Here is a 23,863-nt window from a genome sequence, read left to right as displayed (position 1 = left end):
GTGAGGAGGGATGAGAATTCGACGAAATGGTGAAGGATCCAAGTGACGAAATGTGAACAGATGTGGAAAGTGAGACAGAGAGAATTGACTTTAAGAATTTGGTGGGATTTATAGAACTTTGTTGGGGGTGGAGATCAGTGCAACACTTGCATGACAAAGGATGGGGTGGATCAATGTTTTGTAGCTGTGGAGAACAGTGGAAGTGTGTAATCCCCAAGTTTGGCCTGTTAGTAGTTTTAGTCTCTTGTGGGCTTTCTATTGGATGGTTAACAGGTGAGGTTCCACATTAGTTGGTGGGGCAGGGATAGTCCAAGATATTTTAGTGCATTACTTATCTCCATTGGATGGCTGTAAATGGTAAAATAGGTGTCATGGAGGTGGAGGGTGTGAGTCGTTCATCCTACACTTATTGTCTGAATTTTGGAGGGGTTAATCCTGAAGAGCCATTGATTACACCAGGAGGTAAATTGACTAATGTAGACTTGTAGGTACCGTTGGGATTTATGTAGTGTAGGGTAGAGGGTGAGGATAGCAGTGCCATCAGCATACTGAAGGACGTGGACTGTTGAAGGTGGTTTGGGCATATCAGCATTGTTACGAGCTAAGAAATAGGATTTTCTTAGCTCGTAACAATGCTGATATGCCCAAACCACCTTCAACAGTCCACGTCCTTCAGTATGCTGATAGGATCCCCCCATGAACCATGGACCTAGCGTTGGTGGGGAGGCTTGCGGGCCTCAGCGACACAGATAGCCGTCCCGTAGGTACAATCACAACGGGCGGGTATCTGTTGAGAGGCCAGACAAACGTATGGTTCCTGAAGAGGGGCAGCAGATTCTTCAGTAGTTGCAAGGGCAACAATCTGGATGATTGACTGATCTGGCCTTGTGTGATGTCCTTAGTTAGGCTTACGTAGTTCTAACTTCTAGTGGACTGATGACCTCAGATGTTAAGTCCCATAGTACACAGAGCCATTTGAACCATTTCATCCATCCTGACACAATTGTCCTGAAGTTCAGCTAACAGATTCATACCATGTGCGATTGAAATGGATCGGAAAAGTTGAAGAACGTGGAGCAGTGCGATTCCTGTGCACAAAGGGTCTAAGTTTCACACATATAAACAGTGAAATTGTGGCGGTACACGGAAGACATGTTTATAGCCGCAATGAAATCATACCAACAATTTGACAGTGGCTGCACAGGCGTGCTTCATGGTGGCCGGGTATTTCAGGTCTTGCACCATGCAAGTTGAAACAGCATCTGTGTGGAAGGAAATTTTCCAACGATTAGCATGTTCACGAAGTGATTTTAGAATGAATCCGTAGCGAAGAGGAATTCAACGACTGGTAGAAAGTTCCGACCGTTGTTGACAGAGAGTTGATGACTTTGTTAAAAAATAGTGGCCTGTACACTGTCGAGTCACGTTATTGCACCCACCTGTGAAAAGGCTAAATAACCACCATTTCCAGTGGGAGCGCCGCGAGACGTGCAAAAAGAGAGTCAATGAGCTTCTACAAGGAACCGGCGAGGAAGTGTAGCCATCCTACAACAGTGCCGTGACCAGCTGTGCTAGGTTTCTCGGTTGAGCATCCATTGAGCTTAAAGCGCGATCAAGGTGGTCCCACCGATTCTCTAGTGCGGTCAATTCCGGGAATTTGAGACAAGGGAGTAAACTTCCTGGCAAATTAAAACTGTGTGCTGGACTGAGATTCGAACTCGGGACCTTTGCCGTTCGCTGGCAGGTGCTCTACCATCTGAGCTACACAAGCGTGACTCACGATCCGCCCTCACAACTTCAATTTTGCCAGTATCAGATGGTAGAGCACTTGACCGCGAAATACAAACTTCCCGAGTTCGGGTCTCGGTCCGGCACACAGTTTTAATCTGCCAGGAAGTTTCATATCAGCGCACACTCCGCTGCAGAGTGAAAATCTCATTCTGGAAACAAGGGAGTAAGTTACACTCAACCTCGTACGGAACAAGTTGTGTGACCGTTGCATTGTATTGCTGGTAATGCCGTAGTGCTGAAGGAATGAAACCGCAGGTGTAGTTTGATATGGACCGCAAGGATAGATGCGTAGTTGTGTTGATCCATTGTGCATTCCAGAAAGATGAGATCACGGAGGGAATGCCACGGGAGCATTCCCCAACCGTATGGCTCACTCAGCGATCTGGATCTTTCCGAAGATTATTGGACGGTATCGGCTTTCAGACGTTTCATGACGTGCGCGCCACCGGCCATCTGTCTGATGAAGCACAAAACGTGATTCATCTGAAAACGAAACCTGCCGCCACTCAGTGGATGTCCCGTTGCAATATTGGTGGCGGCATGTTACGGAAGTGCGTACTCAATAACGTTCACTCGACTGTCTTTAAGGAGAGACGTTTGCTAGGTCCTTCGTTCGTCTGGATGATTAGTTGCTCAGAAGTTGCAGGTCTATTCGCCCGTACATATCTCTGCAGCCGTAATTCACAGATGTCATCCATTGGGTCGCGTTGCACCACAGTCGCCTCGACGCTGGATAATGCGATTTTGGTGCGCACGGTATTTAACTAGTGTGGCACACAAACAGTTAACAAACTTAGCCATTTTTAAAACGCTTCTACTCTTGGCTCAAAATATAATCATTATGTCCTTTTGGACCTCTATTTTCTCACCCCTCACCCCTCTTTTTGGAGCCCTCCCCACCCTCTCAGCACCCTGTATATGTCCACCACTGCTAGCGCTGCCACCTGCCTTTGTGGCTGGTTATTGCACGCTGACGTCGAACATCAGCCGTGGTCACATTAATGTGACTAGACCGGCTATCCGTGTTATTTAAGTGTAGTGCAGCTTTCGATAAACGTTACTTGGCTTTAATCCAAGGTTTGTTCGGAAAGTAAGGAACGACCGGTCGCGAAATGGAAACCACAGCGAAAATCAAAAGTGCTTTCTTTGCGCATTTAGCTACACCTTCCATGTACTTCTCTAGATAGTCGACACTCCCACTTAGACATTTGTCGGAGCGTTATACCAAATTTCTAACACCATCGTCATAGAAGGCAGCCTGTGCTTTCCGATAATTCTTTACGCTGGTCTATAGCGCGTAGCCTGCGCCCAAGTGTTGTCTTCTTATCCAGCGTTACACGTGAATAGAGATGATACTCAGGACTAGCCAGTTAGGGCTTTGTTACGAGTGATCGGACACTTCCCATCGAAGGCTGCAGGAGCCATGAAGAAGGAAGTGCGTGACAGTTGTGTTATGTGGGTCCGCATTCATTAAGGCGAAGCCTCTCAGCGAGCACCTCCTACTGGGCGGGGAACAATGTTGCTCTAGGCACCTCTACTCCCTCACAGTGCGCTCACAACTGAAAAGAGCGTCTTGATGCGATTGACGGGCATACTGGAGACACTGTCCAAAACGTCTGTGAAAATCCTCGACTGATTTTCACTGTGGTTTCAATTTTGCGAGCGATCGTTCCTCACTTTCCGAATAGCCCTCTTAACACGTAAGTTTCTTTCTGAAGTCCTCTCACACATTATGTTACTGGAATGGGAAATTATTCATCAAGTATTTCACATCTGAAATAAGCAAAACGGAATGTTAGGTGATGACACTGCGGAATATTACTCGCACACATAGTAGACTAGACGTAGATGTAGATCTGTTTCACGGAGCCCTCACCTGCAGCTCGCCTGCTGAAGAGCGAAATTGTAGTGCGAACGTCAGAGAAACGGGAGCAGTTGGACACAAGTGTTGCAGGCTGCGTCTCGCCGTGGCGCGGGCGCTGCAGGTGGCGGAGACAATGGTCCGACCGTGCTCGGCAGTGCCTCCGGCGCAGGTGCGAGGAGCGCCCAGCTTCCGCCCGCCACGCCGAAGGAGCCAGCCAATATTCGCAGTGACACTTCGGAGCGAATTTCCGGGGACCGCCCTCCTCGGCAAACTGCGTTAGGCTCTATTCTGCAGGCAGGCAGGAACTCATCGGCGCGAGGTGCGGCCGACAAGTGCGTTACAGCGAGGCGCCCCCGGGGCGGGCTCACACGGCGCCGCATGCACAATGAAATCCACCGCTCTGCAGTCGCGCCGGAGCGCGCGCGACGTGGCTGGAGGGTGTCCCTTCTCACCGCTGGGCCTCCTCAGTTCCGCCATCGCAGCGTAACGCGTGGGATGTAGCCTTGGTGAAAACTAACATACATACTCCAGAGGTCACATTTCGGTGTGTGGCAGAGAGTACTTTGTGTAGCAGTGTCGCTTCCCCCTTTTCTTGTTCCAGTCGCGAATGTTTCTCCAAAAGAACCATTGCTGGTAAGCATCTCGTGGGCACGAATCTCATTTTCCCTTGATGGTATTTCCACAAAATATATGTCGGAGGACTAATATATTGGTTGTCCCTGTAGGAAGATTAACACAAGAAGAAATTTAAGAGTAGAGAAGTCTATCAGTAAGCAGTAAGTTTTAACAGTAAGAAGTAACCTTGCAGAACTAGCACTCCTGAAAGAAAGGATATTGCGGAGACAGGGCTTAGCCACAGCCTGGGGGATGGTAGAGCACTTGCCGGAGGAAGGCAAAGGTCCCGAGTTCGAGTCTCGGTCAGGCACACAGTTTTAATCTGCCAGGGACTTTCATATCAGCGCACACTCCGCTGCAGAGTGAAAACCTCATTCAGGAAACATCCCCGAGGCTGTGGCTAAGCCATGTCTCCGCAATATCCTTTCTTTCAGGAGTGCTAGTTCTGCAAGGTTTGCAGCAGAGTTTCTGTCAAGTTTGGAAGGTAGGAGACGAGATACTGGCAGAAGTAAAGCTGTGAGGACGGGGCGTGAGTCGTGCTTGGGTAACTCAGTTGGTAGAGCACTTGCCCACGAAAGGCAAAGGTCCCGAGTTCGAGTCTCGGTCAGGCACACAGTTTTAATCTGCCAGGAAGTTTCAGTAAGAATTACGTTTAACAGTAGAGAAGTAGAACTTTACCAGTAGACCATACCGTGCTGCAGAACGCCTAACCCACTTACTCATGAAAAGCCCACCTGTCGATACTCGGTGGTCGTCCAGTCGCGTTACAGGAGTTTGGCCGGGACCGCTGGGGGCCTCTATGAGGTGTCAGAGTGTATGGTGCTGTTACCATTCCTACGAGGTTTGTGGCTCACCGGTCGTGGACATGAAAGTTGAGTTTTGACTTAATCTACCAGCCATTCACGACTGTTCACATTGTGTCGTTCGGAGTTCGTTGTCGGCTGTTGGGATGGTCCCGTGAGCAACAACGTGTGATTTCAAGTTGGCAAGTGTTAGTCACACTCCGGTGGAGTCTAACTGTACTTGGTTATTTCAATTAAAGTGCACCAGCGGATTCTTGTGCCTTGTGCCCTTTCACGTTCAGGTTACCTGCCCTGGCCGTTGACGTAATTTCAGGCAGCGTATTTTCCTCATCGTATTGTTGCTGTCCAGTTTACAGCTCAATGTGTAATTGGTTGTGGGCGCCAATACCTTATACGTTTTTCCATTGAACTCCCTGTTGTGTGCTGGTAAGATTCTTTTGGCCTTCAGCCTAATTAAGGAACTGTTTTAAGATAAGGCTTTGCCTTTTAAATGTCTGATTTTGGTGGATCTTTAAGTTATTGGCTTTCAGCCGTTTTTAAATTAAAGTGGTCTGGCTCTTAATGCATGAGATTGTATGGCGAATTCAGCAACTAATAAAGTTCCAAGACTAAAGGTGTGTTTTTTTTTTCTAGCCACTTGTAATGTTTGATCAAATAAAAGGTTGTATGTTCGAGTGTGATTGACAGCCGCTTATTTTGGCCCCTTTCCACTGCATAAAGTATCTGTCCTGTCTTGCGAGTCTAGCAGGGCGTTTCACTGGTAGCAGAGCGTGGTTGAGCTTGTGTTTGCCATTCTAGTTGCTGTCAGTTTCACTCTCGTTTCGTTTGTTTTTTGTGGCACCATATTGTTTTGGCTGTTACTTGTTTCATGTGCTTATCATCATGACAGACAGACAGTGTCCAGGGTCGGCCTGCCGAGAATGGAACACCTTGTTTACGAGTTGGCAATGAGGCGCGAACTGGTTGAGGGCAGTATTCCAGAATTGGTAACTAAAAAAAAAAACTGTGTGCAGGCAGTTGATTGGTTGGCGAGGAGCAGCGAGTAAATCTCCGCAGGGCGTTGGTTGGCAGGGACCGCTGGGGGCCTTTATGTGGTGTCGGAGTGTGTGGTGCTGTTCCCATTGCTACGTGTTCGTGGCTCACTGATCCTGGACATGAAAGTTGAGTTTTGACTTAATCTACTACCAAGTAATGACTGTTCAAATTGTGTCGTTTGGAGTTCGTTGTGGGGTGTTGGTATATTCCCGCGAGCAACAACTTGTGTTTTCAAGATGGCAAGTGTTAGCCACACTCCGGTAGAGTTTAACTGTACTTGGTTATTTGAATTGAAGTGCGCCAGCGGAATCTTCTGCGTTGTGGTCGTTAACGTTCCGGTTAACTGCATTTTAATTTGACTACATATTCGATCACTCAGGATCGTCCTCAGACCTAAGAAGTTGTGTCAGCAACCTGTCTTTTCTGCTCTGTTATCTGGTTCTGACTAGACAAGACGGGTTGCTGATGCAATTACTTAGATTAAAGATGATCCAGGATGAGAGACAATGTAATGTAATTAAAAATGTGCAAATTAGACGGAACAAAAAATGAGAATTATTTTAAATGATTGAACTGCTTTTCAACTGCTGTCATAATACCTTTCTTTTCCTTTTTTGTTTTGTAATATAGATACACAAACACGCTTTTTGCAAAAGCTGGTTATAAGTGAGAACAAACAACGGTCCCACAATTATCCTTTACAAGGAAGGTTTCGTAGACTGGTAATTGGATGCAGATTGTATTAACTAAAAAATCGTGACAGTAGAAATGAAGCGTACAATTGTGGGCTGAGAGAATTATATAGAACTGGAGGAACTGAAATGAGGACGTTGTAAGATAACAGTCGTTGCAGACTGAATCTGAAATTGAATCTCTAAGCCAAGAGCATAGAAAATTTTTGGCTGACAAAGAGAGCAACATATGCCTTATCAGAAAACTCTACTGAACTGTAAATATGAGCTCTTGACTCAGGCACAGCAGCGTTAAATACAAAAGAGGCTTCTTAATATCTTCTTGTTGATGTTCGGCGGCCTTTTCTGAAAGGCGAGTGATGAACAAGGTGAACTTGATTATTGATTCTCATTGGACAGACGTTTCCATGAAAACGTGGCGCATATTGTTAACATGCAAAAATGTGAGAATTTAAGGAGATGGGACCTGGATAAACTGAAAGAACCAGAGGTTGTACAGAGTTTCAGAGAGAGCATAAGGGAACAATTGACAGGAATAGGGGAAAGAAATACAGTAGAAGAAGAATGGGTAGCTCTGAGGGATGTAGTAGTGAAGGCAGCAGAGGATAAAGTAGGTACAAAGACGAGGGCTGCTAGAAATCCTTGGGTAACAGAAGAAATATTGAATTTAATTGATGAAAGGAGAAAATATAAAAATGCAGTAAATGAAGCAGGCAAAAAGGAATACAAACGTCTCAAAAATGAGATCGACAGGAGGTGCAAAATGGCTAAACAGGGATGGCTAGAGGACAAATGTAAGGATGTAGAAGCTTATCTCACTAGGGGTAAGATAGATACTGCCTACAGGAAAATTAAAGAGACCTTTGGAGAGAAGAGAACCACGTGTATGAATATCAAGAGCTCAGATGGCAGCCCAGTTCTAAGCAAAGAAGGGAAGGCAGAAAGGTGGAAGGAGTATATAGAAGGTTTATACAAGGGCGATGTACTTGAGGACAATATTATGGAAATAGAAGAGGATGTAGATGAAGACGAAATGGGAGATACAATACTGCGTGAAGAGTTTGACAGAGCACTGAAAGACCTGAGTCGAAACAAGGCCCCCGGAGTAGACAACATTCCATTAGAACTACTGACGGCCTTGGGAGAGCCAGTCATGACAAAACTCTACCAGCTGGTGAGCAAGACGTATGAGACAGGCGAAATACCCTCAGACTTCAAGAAGAATATAATAATTCCAATCCCAAAGAAAGCAGGTGCTGACAGATGTGAAAATTACCGAACTATCAGTTTAATAAGCCACGGCTGCAAAATACTAACGCGAATTCTTTACAGACGAATGGAAAAACTGGTAGATGCAGACCTCGGGGAGGATCAGTTTGGATTCCGTCGAAATGTTGGAACACGTGAGGCAATACTGACCTTACGACTTATCTTAGAAGAAAGATTAAGAAAAGGCAAACCTACGTTTCTAGCATTTGTAGACTTAGAGAAAGCTTTTGACAATGTTGACTGGAATACTCTTTTTCAAATTCTAAAGGTGGCAGGGGTAAAATACAGGGAGCGAAAGGCTATTTATAATTTGTACAGAAACCAAATGGCAGTAATAAGAGTCGAGGGGCATGAAAGGGAAGCAGTGGTTGGGAAAGGAGTGAGACAGGGTTGTAGCCTCTCCCCGATGTTATTCAATCTGTATATTGAGCAAGCAGTAAAGGAAACAAAAGAAAAATTTGGAGTAGGTATTAAAATTCATGGAGACGAAGTAAAAACTTTGAGGTTCGCCGATGACATTGTAATTCTGTCAGAGACGGCAAAGGACTTGGAAGAGCAGTTGAACGGAATGGACAGTGTCTTGAAAGGAGGATATAAGATGAACATTAACAAAAGCAAAACGAGGATAATGGAATGTAGTCAAATTAAATCGGGTGATGCTGAGGGAATTAGATTAGGAAATGAGACACTTAAAGTAGTAAAGGAGTTTTGCTATTTAGGAAGTAAAATAACTGATGATGGTCGAAGTAGAGAGGATATAAAATGTAGACAGGCAATGGCAAGGAAAGCGTTTCTGAAGAAGAGAAATTTGTTAACATCAAATATAGATTTATGTATCAGGAAGTCGTTTCTGAAAGTATTTGTTTGGAGTGTAGCCATGTATGGAAGTGAAACATGGACGATAACTAGTTTGGACAAGAAGAGAATAGCAGCTTTCGAAATGTGGTGCTACAGAAGAATACTGAAGATAAGGTGGATAATCACGTAACTAATGAGGAGGTATTGAATAGGATTGGGGAGAAGAGAAGTTTGTGGCACAACTTGACTAGAAGAAGGGATCGGTTGGTAGGACATGTTTTGAGGCATCAAGGGATCACAAATTTAGCATTGGAGGGCAGCGTGGAGGGTAAAAATCGTAGAGGGAGACCGAGAGATCAGTACACTAAGCAGATTCAGAAGGATGTAGGTTGCAGTAGGTACTGGGAGATGAAGCAGCTTGCACAGGATATAGTAGCATGGAGAGCTGCATCAAACCAGTCTCAGGACTGAAGACAACAACAACATTGTTAACATATTTAGTGGAAAATACAGACTCTTTAGTCTATTTGAGCACTGTGTTGTAACTCATTCAAAAGGAGTGCAGTGGAGAGATTATATACAGTTGGGAAGCAGCCTGTAGGTGCTCCTGACGTAGTAGGATGGAAAGAGTGGGGACTCTTCGGTTTCAGACAGACGATACGAGATCTTCACTAGTGCACTTAGAAAGTTATCGAGTGAGGTGAGGCAGTGATCAGCAAATTGTAATCACTTTTGCAGTCTGATTCCAGTACTGACTTGATTTCCGACGCTGATGCCAGAGAGGCATTTTATTGGGCACCACCTTTCAGTTCAATTCCGATTCCTTCACTGCTGCTTCTTCAGTGCCGTTCCATCCTTAATTGCACTCCATTCCACTAATTTCATTTCCATACTTGCTCCGCTTCTGAGTCGAAGACAACATTCCTACTCTCACCTGAAGTTCAATTTTGGTGGCAGATTACGGGTTCAACGACTGCCTCAGATTCAACGACTACCGACAGTTAGACCCACCAACAACCGAGTACCCGAACGGCGAGGAGGTCAGCCAAGAATCTCGGCCGACGTATATGGTCTTAAACCACTTTACCCGCACAAAAAGTGCCAAAGCGTTCAACTGTGAACAGCAGTCTTCTATTCACCTCGCTACGACCACTCGTCCATGTGTAACCAAGACGGCAGCCCATCTAAATCGCCGCACACCATCGCCTGCTGACCGCCAATTCTCCGCCGTTGACAGCTGACCTAAGACGTGGTTGACATCAAACTCCCAAGCGAACTCGGCAGAGAGTTCATAACATCTCAGAAACGCAGTCGTAGTACCGTGTCAGACCAGTGAAAGTGCGCTGAGATCCAAGAACCTTCATGTTTTAATAAACTGATGTTCGAAGGCAATATCCCTCTTCACTTATCAATTGCTCAATTATATTGCTCGCAATCCAGGGCTAGATGTCTTATTTCAAAGGAGAAGTGACATTTGGTTTGCTTAATGCCGATCATGTCTAACACCCAGAAAAAAGAACGAACTAATATGTCAGTGTATTTCGAAGCATCGTTTTGGGAAGAAAGTGCAGAGGACTTGCAAGTCCACCTGAGGACGGGGTAGAATCCTCCGAAACGCTTAATGGATTGGCCACTAACAATGACTGATGTACACTTAGTTGTTTATTTTAAATGATACTCGTAACACTCCTAGCTGATCCTCATATGTTAGCATTCGAAGCAACGCTTCTACAATTCTTACTCCATGACAATAACGTATAGAACAGGGGCGACCAAGACTTCAGCACACAGACCAAGCTCTGGTAGGAGTGCCGTAATGCTCAGCTTCACCGCAGATTTCCCCCACTGCCACGGCATGCTTTATTAATGGGAGGAGGGAGGAGAACACGTCTAATTTAAATGGCAGTGCAGTCACTGCATCCGACTTGGTTCTGTATTTCATATTTCTCAGCAACATGGATCACAAACAAATCAAATTTTCTCTGTTATTTAATTATTTTAGGCATATTGAGGATAAAATTTTATGTGGTACAAACTGTCTGTGTACAGGTAAACGAAAACAATTTCACAGAATTTCGCATTCGAGTATCCATGTAATCGTGACTTATTCAGTTTCATATTCGAGAAAAAAGTTCTTCCACACAAATTTTTCGATGTAAATGTTGAAGCGCTTTTGCAATCTCATTATGGAGAGGTGAAAACTCTGTCTGAGGGAAGCAATGTAGACGACTGGACAGTTTTTACGTAAGATAATTTGTCATTTAGACGGGAATTACGTTGTAGACCAATCAGCTAGATCTACGCATGCATGGGAAAGCTTACAACTGAAACAGCAGACGGTCTCAAAATCAGCTCGAACACTGATATAAGACTGTCAGAGACCTCAAAACATTCAGAAACTATAGCTGTAATTTTTTCAAGGCCGCAATGAACAGTCAAACCTATCGTTCTTAACAGCAGTGAGCTTAGGGAACTGGGCTGTGTCTGGCAACATGTGTCCCTTTGTACAACGCGAATTTCTTTGTAAATGCATCTCCATCAAGTCCACTTGAAATGCGTAGTCTGCAATCCATTCCGAATGTTCTAATTTTCGTTTCTGCGTTCCTTTTTTCTTCATAAATTTAACAATAGAAAGTTTAAATCTAAAAACCGTTCCAGACTTGTTCCTTGACCTACCCAACTTACGATACGGTAATACATAAAGTCTCCATGCTATTCGTTCAATTCCATCCAAAACAGTAGCAATTAAACCGTGGAATAATGCGTGAGACATCAGAAATCTTACTAGTCATACCACCAATATCACCACGTGCTGCATGCCTGCAAACTTAGCACGAAATGCTTCTTGATGTAGTGGATCTCATCTCTCGATCGTTATAATTCTTTGCTCTTTCATTGTCACCCAAAACTTTAAATTCTTTCTGCATGGTACTATAGAATGTTTCCAAGATAATTTGTAGTACCTGTCGCTTATGGCACTGCGTAAAATATATTGACTATTTTCATCCCTCTCTTCTGTCATTCCCATTCATTTCTAAAGGCTTGTGACGATAGACGGCTAGACAGCCTCTTTTTGTGCAATCATCCACTGGACCTGTGACCGTCCTTTATGCCACAAACTGACACCACGATTCTGCCGAACTAAAAGACCTATACCGACCGGAAAGTGCTCACAGGAGTACCAAATGAAATGTCGAACTGTACTGGGTGCCTTCGGGAAGGAAAGAACAAAGACGATAATGGTGGAACCGTGGGCCGTCCGCGTCCATGGCCCACACACTTAACCCGCGTGAAATTTAGCACGTTGTGGCAGGCCCTCGTTAAGGGCCAAGGTTTTCATGTAGAATCTGATTATGTGTGTAGTTGTAAGGAAACTACTTCTTAATTCTTTTTCCCACTGTGTGACATTTCACTATATTGTTTTAACTTACCAATGTCCGCTCCCGGTAGCTGAGTGGTCAGCGCGACAGAATGTCGATCCTAAGGCCCCGGGTTCCATTTCCGGCTTGGTCGGAGATTTTCTCCGCTCAGGGACTGGGTATTGTGTTGCCCTAATCATCATCGTTTCATCCCCATCGAAGCGGAAGTCGCCAAAGTGGCGTCACATCGAAAGACTTGCACCCGTCGAACGGTCTACCCGACGGGAGGCCTTAGTCATACGACATTTACTTACCAATAAGTATGGCTGTTATACATAAGTAAATTCGTCATCTTCTAAATCTATATTATCCTTTGTCCGTCATAATTTTAATTCGAGAAGAATTAGGCCAACTGGTCGTCAGCTGCAGCTCACATCCACTAGGAACAGGGCCTAATTTCATATTAAGTGTTTCACTGTTATTCTTTCTAGAATATTACGGTGAGAGGGGTACTAAAATATTAAAAGTTTTTCATGTTTCGCTACAAATTATACCAAATTCTAAACCGATGTAGGCCTATTTCTGCCCCAACAATTGTGTCCATGTTATCGTTAGAATGTACTGTGAAAACGTCGTGTTGTGTATTGGAACATAGACAAGGAAAGCCATTTAAAAACGGGGAAGGCAGATTGTACTAAATGATTTCGATATGTTTTTATAAAAAAGTTTTTTGATACCAATAACTTACATTGCGGAAATAACCTTAGTAGAAACCCTAGTTTCAGCGTCTTGCATGCACTGGAAGAAAAACGTAACGTGGATAAACTTTCCACTCCTGGAAAGACGAGACGACAGCATCTGTGTGTGTTACGACAATGTGAGGCTCTTGAAAATGCTCTTGATATGCTGTACAGTCTGAATGCCTTTGTCTTCTCTCATTCATCCAGTGAAATCAAAAATTAGAACTACTTTAACTTTTGCAGCCATTTCTTAGTATGCCCTAGTAAAGCGCTTTTGACTATAATTTATATGGCAACGACAGTAAACCCTCACAAGGACAACGAAAAACAGACTCATGAGTTTCAGAAGGAAAAGAATAGTTATCGCTATAAAAGCGATAAGTCATCTAGAGCAGCCGCAGATTAAAAACTGTGTTGAAAAGTTATTACTGATCGACGTTTGTATGCAGTGTCGTTGTTTGTTACATCCGAATCCTGCAAGGTTGTTCACCAAATAACCAGAAACAACATACAGCTAACTTACAATCCTAGGGGAGATCGTGACAGCTCTCCAGTCAAAGCAATCAAAATAACAGGTAAAGACTGAAAGACTGCCGATGAGGTTGAAGCACCACCTTGCAGCATGTGAACGCAGTAGATACCAATTTCGAGCATGTATGAGTTCTTCCAAGACTCATTTGGTAAGTTCATTGAAAAATTAAAAGTAATCTACTACAGTTAAAATTGCAGGGACATGTGTCATATGAAAGAAAAGACTTGTTCACTAAAAGAGATTTCACAGACTGAGTCCCATTTAAGTAAAATGTTATCATGTGCTCAACTTAACGGTATCAAGCACAACATTAAATGAAATGTGACTGGGCTTGTTGAACCCATTCACAAATGGCGGTTAAAGAATGTTTTAAATTTAGGTATGGAACATATGAAAACAACTGAAAAAGAATCTCAGAAAATACACCCCTTACATGAGAAAATTGTTAATTCAATCCAAATTACATTAACTAATGAAGAAAAATTGTTAATAAAGGCTGTACAATTAAATATCTGCATTGAGAAGAAGAGGAAATGTGGCACAGCTATTCATTAATGCAGCAGACAAAACCTCCAGTCATAAACTGGGTTTCTCGTATCCTGATATGGAAGGACTAATGTAATTACTGTGCACTTTGTTATATGGTCAAATGTCTAAATTACACACCTCTCTCAAAGATAAACAATCAAATTCTTTCTGCTAGTTTTCTCACAGGAGATATTCAGCCAATGATCATAAATGTTTTAATGGAGTTTTCCCATGTATCAATTAACTCACCCTTTTTAACACATTATATTGAATATCATTTGAAATTTTATTGTTTCTCAGTTGATCGTTGTTTTTATGATCACATACATATTAAATCTATCTTTCTATTGTTCGGTTGTAGGTTAAATGAGTCAGCAAGGCACTGTGGGGACCTCTGGCTTCCAGAGTAATTGTAACCACATAATCCTAAGCGACTGTATTCGACAATGCGTGGTCTGTATTCGGGTGGTAGGAGAATTCAGTGACGTACCAACAAACGTCGATGAATACACGAAGCAATGTCAACTACTTTATTATACTTAGGACGAAGAGAATATAGTGCTTCCTCTCTAATTACTCTAGTATCGACTGAACGTTACAACTTGAGTTTGTCTGATTATTTTTTATTTAGAAGTGGAATTTTTGTTAGGCGAATAACGAAAAATGGCTGCAAAACCCCGCTTTCAGAAGTGTATGCTGACTGCAGTGGACAAAGAAAGTGGCGTACTTTTTAGCAAACTGAAGGTAAAAGAAGAACGTCTACAGAAGAATGAACAGTCCATGATATCCATGGTGGCTACTCTTGGCATCCACGAACGGAAAACGTAATAATAAATTAAGTCTAAATATTTAACTTTATACATCAAAGGCAAAATGGTGTACAATTAAAACACGAATCAAATCCACCCCTAACTTCATTCTGCTGTCTAAAACACCACTTGCGAGAATTCTGAATGCTTCTATGAGGACAAACAGAATAAAAATTTTCACAAGATTCAATTAACGCTGTGCTGTTTTCTGTTTGTGTTAAAATAATAAATCAACAATTGCTATCTACTGGAAACACATAACAGACTGGTAAAATACACAAGTGGTACATGCTGAATCCAATGGCTTCATAACAGACATTTAACAAGCCGTACAAATACAGATTCGACTACAAAGATCAGTGCTTACATATATTGTTGAGTGATTAAGAGGTGGCGACTCTTAGCTCATTCTCATAAGACTTGTAGCCAATCGCTGCGTCAATATGTAGTAGTTGTATGGATCTCTGAGAGTGTCATACTTCAGAAATAGTTTGAGAATGACGTACCTGTAAGTGTCGAAATTGTTTTAGCTAACAAACAATAAATGTGAGCAGTGTCCTCTGTGGTCATATTTAGTGTGCTCATTGATGCTCTATGTCAACAGAGTGGCAAATACGGAGAATTATACCCCTAGCCTACAGCTAAGAAAGAAGACTAAATATGAAATAAGTGGAATCCTAAGAAAATTCAGACATGTAAACACTTATAAACACTTACTCACACACACACACACACACACACACACACACACACACACACACACACACACACAAACACACCACAGCCGGCCGCGGTGGTCTCGCGGTTTCGCTGTTAAGGGGGTCAGTCCGGAACCGCGTGACTGCTACGGTCGCAGGTTCGAATCGTGCCTCGGGCATGGATGTGTGTGATGTCCTTAGGTTAGTTAGGTTTAAGTTCTAGGGGACTGATGACCACAGATGTTAAGTCCTATAGTGCTCAGAGTCATTTGAACACACACCACACGCGCACACAGAGACACTATAGCTAAGATGTTTCTTTCCCATTGTCTTCCTGCCCTTGCATTGTTTTACTAGGCACTACCTCTCTCGTACGAGCCGGTGAGCTTAATATTAATTAATTTCAGGAATTTTTAATATTAATAAACAGTTGTTTTATATTCTATCAAAGCCTTCTGCATATCGTGTTCTTACGCGGTTTACTGGTGATTATTTCTGTATGACAGCTACATGATTTTCATATAATTCATTTATTTTTAGTAGTCTTTCGTATTAATGTTGTTCGTTAATTACTCCCAGTGAGAAACATAAACAATATTATTACCTCCTACTTAAAAATTTAAGTGCACATTCTGTTTAAAGATTAAATGGTACCGTAAAATATATACGTTATTTATTATTTTCGTGCTGCTGAATTATTTATTAAAATTTGCGATGTTCCTTGGAACTTTCACTGCAATCACTGACCACTGCTTTTGTTCAGAAAACAATGTAAACAACGCACGAAAGTTAGTTAAATATTACACAAATGTGACATATAATCATGCAGGAGGCAGGCTATCGTTGTCATAATATTCAGTAGTTCTACGTTCAAGATAAAGGGGTCTCAATTGTAAACGTCAAACGTCAGGCAAGGAATCACTTTATTCCTCACATGATGCCTTTCGAAATTTATCCGTCTTCAGGTATCCAGGAGCGACTGCTTCACATAGACATGTCGTTTCAAGTTGTATATGAAAGACATATTGGCAGATTTACAATGTCATCGATAAGCCTCTAACTTCTTATTTCTTCTCCCTGAACTTCAATTTGTGCTTCAAACTTTGCCTCGATTTCCTCCAAAGCTTTCTCAATGTACAGATTGAATAGCATCAGGCCGACCTGAGTGACCGAGCGGTTCTAGGCGCTACAGTCTGGAACCGCACGACCGCTACGGTCAAACGTCTGATGACCTCAGAAGTTAAATCCCATAGTGCTCGGAGCCATTTGAACCATTTTTTGAATAGCATCAGAAATGAGCTACAACAGCGCCCCACCCCTTTTCAACTTCTGCTTTCTTTCAACGTCCTACTCTTGTAGCCACAGTCTGTGAATGTTTGTTTCACATGCAACTTGAAACACTGTATCTATGTGCAGCAGTCGCTCCTGGATATCTGATGATGCTTACTTTCCAAAACACGTAATATGGGCAATAAAGTCGTTCCTTGTCTAAAGTTTGACTTTTACCACCGCCAACCTGTCAGCCAAAAGTCGGACTTACTAATTACTATGTGGATGTTACTTAACTGTAGTGATATGTTGTTGTTGTGGTCAACGGTCCAGAGACTGGTTTGACGCAGCTCTCCATGCTGCTCTATCTTGAGCATGCTTCCTCATCTCCCAGTACTTACTGCAACCCACATCCTTCTGAATCTGTTTAGTGTATTCATCACTTGTTCTCTCTCTACGATTTTTACCCTCCACGGAGCCCTCCAATACTAAACTGGTGATCCATTGATGCCTCGGAATATGCCCTACCAACCGATCCCTTCTCTCCAGTTCTATCCAACACCTCCTCTTTAGTTGTGTGATCTACCCAACTAATTGCATTAAAACAAGCGTTCAGTGCATAGTGCTGTGGAATGTGGAAAAAACCGCAAATTGGCGTTCATAAGAATAAGAACAACACCAAAACTGCAACCGGAGCGTAATATGTAAGAAATTGTCCACTCAACCTGCCACTGGTGATGACTTGCAGAAAGTAAAGGCCAAACGCGTATGGCACTAAATTTGTGTTTTATTGAGTTGCTGTCAGACGGTCCATAAATAAAAATTATCAATAGACCGTAATATTACACGCAACTGAGGGAGGCAGGACTACAAAAGTTGAAGATGTCTACCCAATTAATCTTCAACATTCTTCTGTGGCACCGCATTTCGAAAGCTTCTATTCTCTTTTTGTCTAAACTATTTATCGTCCACGTTTCACTTCCGTACATGGCTACACTCCATACAAATACTTTCACAGAGGTCTTCCTGTAGTGACGTATTCAACAGAAATCAGCAAAAACAGAGATGTATTATATATTTAAAAAAAACGAATATGCACATATTCTCTTGTAGTTGTATGTAGTTTCCACCGCAGCTTTGCAAACTGTAATTAACTCCAGAGATATTCTTGACATCACACTTAGGGTGCTTTGATAACAATTGATGATGACGAAGCTTAAATACCATTGCATTATTAGAAAGTTTCCGATGAACGGACAGGTTCAGCAGACGGTGGCCGAGGAGCAGTTAGTAATGGCATCATTTCCTGGGCCACTCAGAACTGCCCAGTGACAGAGAGGGAGAGAGACGGGGCTCCGGCAGTGAAAGAATGGTGGGCGCGGCAGGCGTCGCCTTGCCTCGGCCCGCCCGCCTGAGGCGCCATTATTCGTTGCGACGTCAGCCCCGATTGCCAGCCTCTCCCTAACATGGAGCAATTGCCACTGTCGCCGGGGGGACATCTGCCACGCGCAGTTTTTTCCAATAACTCGCCGGGGCTGGAGCTGCGCCATCAATCCTGCGAAATTATCCAATTTACGCTGCTTCAGTGTTAGCCGGAGGGGAAAGACAGTGAACGTCCGACTCCGCCAGCACAAGTTGGCTTTGTTCTCTGCAGTCACTCTTTATGGGATATGACTCCGACTCCGGAGTTACAGCGCTAAATACTGCATCTAGAGCCCACCCTCTGCAGATACTCGAGATAAACTCGACAGGTCAATACTGCAGATCCAACTTCTAACACTGCAGTAATACACCGTCTCACAATGCACCAATGTTGCTGTCATCAGTTGATCGTTCGCAAACCTAATAATTTAATCCCATCAGGAGCGCCGTTACCCTTTTTTACCTTATGTCCCTCATACAATCTCTTCTGAAGACAGTCATCTGCTGTTCGTAGTTCTTGATCGTCTCTGGCAGATTTACAGCATTGTATGTAAACCTCAAAATTCTTATTTCGTCTCCCTGAAATTAAATTCGTACTCCAAATTTGAGAACGGCGTCCTTCAAAGTTTTCTCTCTGTGCAGACTGAATGACATCAGGGATGAGCTGCAACACTCTCCTGACTCCCTGTCCAACCATCTCTATGAATGTCCTACTCTTATAACTGCTGTCTGGCACCTGTACAGGCTGAAGACAACCATTAGCTCCTTCTACTTTTACCATACTATCTGTAGAGTCTCATAGAAATTTTTCCAATCACCATTTTCTGAAGCTTTCTCTAGACCAAAATAAATATTTTATCCATTATGTATGTGGACGGCTTCGACTGTGATGAATGAAAATTTTCAGAAATACCTGCAACTAGCCGTCTTTTGTAGCGAGTCAGGTTTAATTTTAAGTGGCTCATCATCTTGTGGTACACGAATTCGTTTTCACATACAGACACAGCAACCCCTCAACACGCATACATACACACACTCCTCACATTCCCCTTCTCACCCTTCTCAGTCGCTCACCTGCCTCCCATTTCTCTCTCTCTTCTCTCTCTCTCTCTCATACACACACACACACACACACACACACACACACACACACACACACAAATCCCCAATATGATCTTCCCAAACAGCTACGTAACACTAAACAGCTATGTAACACTGAGCCATCAATATGGTAAACTCAGATGTCTAGTTCATATTCAACAAGTAGAAAGCAAAAATAAAAATGTAATTTCTGTACCAGAAAATAAAGAGTTATTGTGAAACAGATTCATCGTTCTGAATAAGTATTGCACGTGTATACGTTACTTCTAGTGAAACCTGTTTATATTTTAATAAGTTTGTAAAATGCTATTTTAGTGCAGCTTTATTTTGCACTTAACAGCATTGTGGAAGCTTGTTATTCCACACGTGAAATGGCAGACAAGATCTTCATACCTTGTGGCAAACTGAGATATTCGTTTAGCCCATACCCTGTATGCTGAGAAACATCCAGAAGGCAGGGTAAGTGCCAAGATAAAACTACAACATAAAAGCATATCATAAACTTATCAAAACATAAAAGTGGTTTCAGTATAATTTATTAATGTGTGCACTACAGTTACGAAGACTGTGAATACAGTTAACAGTAAAACCGCTGGCAGATGTGTTGCTGCAGCTGTATTCTTTGTCAATATCAAAGAAATGTGTCGCCAATCTTTTTTTCTATTCTGAGGGACGTTCTAAGTGGCAATGACTTTGCAGTAGAAGTGTGTTTCGCAACAATGAATGAGAATAAGTGCTCATAGTTCTTAATGTATACATTTTAAAGACCAAGTCTACCTGTCGTTTTTGTCTCTTCTGGTCTGTAGTATCATCTCTCAAAATACGAAATACTCCTTTACCACCCTGTATAAAATAAATGTCATCTTGAATTTTAGTCATGTGCATTATATAAAGAAATTTGGTTCATTTCATGTCCTTGGGGTAGTAAAAGCTATACTTTAAGCATTTCTGTACAGGTTATCGTTTTGTAATGTTTATTTTATCCTAACAATAAGTTACCTGTTATCTTCAGTTGACAGAATACACGTATGTCAAACAGTGAACTAGAAAACGAAAAAAACATGATTTTAAAACGTAAAAGAACAACTTGAAATATAAAACAAAAGTAACTAAAACAAATATCTAAAACAAATAGAGCAACAATGAAATATAGATGTTCTAATTAGGTATATTGAAAAAACAAACAACACATTGTGCACAGCTCCTTTTCCAAAAATGTTGTTTCACAAAATCTTATTTATCCCACGGAGATGGACGTAGCGTGAAAATTTCATTCATTTAAGTTGTAAAAAACATTCATTTTTCAAAATTAATTAATAGTGTTGTATTTTCCAAAATTTCAAATTATTACGAAATCTGATTATGCAATTTTCGAGAACGTCCGTTTTCAGCTTTTGTATGTAATGAAATACATTGTTAATCTAACATCGTTTAGAAGATATGTCATCTAAGCGTAATAAGCCAGATACCGTTTTGAAGAATGCTGAAGATTAGATGGGTAGATCACATAACTAATGAGGAAGTATTGAATAGGAGTGGGGAGAAGAGAAGTTTGTGGCACAACTTGACCAGAAGAAGGGATCGGTTGGTAGGACATGTTCTGAGGCATCAAGGGATCACCAATTTAGTATTAGAGGGCAGGGTGGAGGGTAAAAATCGTAGAGGGACACCAAGAGATGACTACATTAAGCAAATTCAAAAGGATGTAGGTTGCAGTAGGTACTGGGAGATGAAGAAGCTTGCACAAGATAGAGTAGCATGGAGAGCTGCATCTAACCAGTCTCAGGACTGAAGACCACAACAACAACCGTTTTGAGGTGTGTTTTACCTATTAAAAGTGGAAGTCGACAGAAAGTAAAAATACGTATTGCATTAGTTCGATCCCTCTACTAGGGCAGTTGATAAAATTGTATATATCGATATTTTAACTGAAATGTCGATAAATATCGGCGACATTCCTTTTCCCAATAAATCAACATATCGATACCTAAATAGAAAAATTGAGTGACGAAATTTTTATTTTATATTATATTTTTTTCGCCATTTGCGTTAAAAATATTTTTTAAATTGTAGTAGAACATAAATTTCTTTCACTCGAGGAGGAGTTTGAGCTTATATCAAGTGCAGTCTTTCCCTTTGAGTGTGTGAAGCAAGTATAGGTGGCACGAAGAGGACGTCCCATTGCAAAGGGGGTTGGCACTGTGAGTGGAATAACAAGATTACCGATGTGAAGAAATAGCACGCCGGTTGCGTTAAAAAACTATTTTTACTAGTGTGGTATTACTTTACATCGTCATTCTTCAAAAAGCAGTTGCTGAAAATGATGAACATAAATCTAAAAAGACAAGATTGCTTTTTGCGATGAGTGACACGCCTGAGAGGAAATGCTGACGTAATCGGCTCTTGGCGCTAGTGACAGCAACTGCACTTTTAACTTGACACTACAATTCCTAGGTCGCCAGCGTTTGCAGAAATGAAAGGAAAAAAAAACAGGGAAGTCAACATGAGGTGTTCTGGACAAATCCGATATGTGACGAAAGCGAACCACGGACCCATTGAACACCTTTAATTGTGTCACTTTCAAGTAGTTACCATTGTTTGATAAGTGGTTGTTGCCAAGCATTAACGTGAATCGTTTTACTCTCAATTCTTGGTCTAAGGACGGTAAAGACCCTGCTAACTCGTTGATATGCAGAAAGTATAATATTATATCAATATTTAAACATACAGCTATAAAACCAGCAGTATATTTTCAGTATGTGGCGGATATATTTATAGGCCGTTACGTCATTATTTTTTCCGTCGATATATCGATGCATTTTTTAGATATGTCGAGTTCCGATTCTAATATTTTTAAATATCGATATATCGGGTTGCCCATGTTTCTAAAAATATCGATAGCCTACTCAACCTGTCCGCGAATGCTCATCAAGATCATTTATTCACACTTGGAAATGTTCCCTTGTACGTCATTTCCTTTCTCCATACCATATGTTTAGGTATTTTTACAAAACGTGTAGGTCTGCTTTTCTTGACTTACTTATAGAAGAGTTATTATATAGTACCATACATAAAGTGTTATAGTTTATTTGAATACTTTTGCGCTATTAAAGGCGACGGAATTATTAGAAAAGAGATCTCCGACGCATGTTGCAGTCCTAAAAGAAACATGCAACGTTAGCTATATGGACGTTGCGGTTAGTAGTTTCCTTTTATTTATTGAGCACCCTCTTCCGACAGAGTGTGACTATCGGCATAAAAGATACTTTATTTTGTCTTCTGGCTATTCTCTGAAAAAAAAACTTATAATCCGCTTCATTTTCACTTCATGATGATTTACTACACAATGTAAATTTGGTTAGAGCTATTCTGAGACAGGCAACCTGTGAATATACGTACACGTCCTGATGAAATATGGTGTCAGTTTCTAAATCGGATTGAGGTTTTCATTTTAGGTCACGTTCAAACCTGTCGGTATCAGCACCCACATTTGTAAGGGGTGATTTTCTCTACTTCTTTCGAATGGAACTTAGAATCACGAGTTTAAATTCTTGCGTGCCTCTGTAATAAAGTGGATGGTTGCTACGAAACCAGTGGCCAATTTTGTAGAAGATCTTTCTCGTAATCCTCAAATGTAAATGGGTGGCCTTGGTATGTATACCGTTTGCTTTGAAAATCAGTGCTCAACGATTTTTATGATTGTTCTTGCAATGGTATCAGATGCCACGTGGTCACTGGCTACTTTTACTTCCACTGTAATCTATGTGGTTGGTATGATTTCTGGCCTACGAATCGATTGAGCCCTAATAGTCACGTTATAATGTAAATTGCCCGTCAGTTCCTACAACTTATTGAAGTTTGGAATGATTGCTGTCCTTTCTTTTCAACTTCTATCTCTTTGGAATCCCCATGTGGGTGTATGATCGTACATTCATCTTACTTCTCCGAAACAAATGAAGAGCGTTTTCAGGCTCAATTCAAATATTACGTTAACCTGTTCCATCCTTCCTTTCTGTGTACGTAAGGAAGTGAAGCGTATGAATTTGTCTGTGTTTTTGTCTGGATCTTATCCATTAACAATATTCGTAATAAACTATCAGTTATCTACATGCAGCTACTTTCTCATTTAAAATAGTCGCGTATCCTTTCCCCCACAGAGCTTTGAACTAAGATCCGAGAAGCTATCAAAGATAAAGGACTGTGAGCCCAAGTAAATAGATGTTTGTTGCTAGGTCGCGAGAATCTTAGAGTGGTTGGCCAATTTAGCTGTTTTGTACTGCTTTGCGTTAAATCAATTTCTAAATGTGTGACTTTACACCTGCAGCGTACATCTTATCTGCCCACAAGACAACCCTCCTTTTCTTGGTAGCGAGTCTGCACAAATTTTTAAATGGAAATATAGAGAAGAGGCAGACGTCAATTAAATGTTCCCTCCACTCACACTCTCTATTTGGACAGTACATTAGTAAGTTTAACAGTTTTTTTTTTCAGAACACCTTTATCCATTTTACTCAAATTATAGAGATACTCATTACGTC

The sequence above is a fragment of the Schistocerca gregaria genome, chromosome 7, assembly GCF_023897955.1.
Source record: "Schistocerca gregaria isolate iqSchGreg1 chromosome 7, iqSchGreg1.2, whole genome shotgun sequence".
In the NCBI taxonomy this organism is placed as follows: domain Eukaryota; kingdom Metazoa; phylum Arthropoda; class Insecta; order Orthoptera; family Acrididae; genus Schistocerca; species Schistocerca gregaria.
This window is presented reverse-complemented; position numbering follows the sequence as displayed.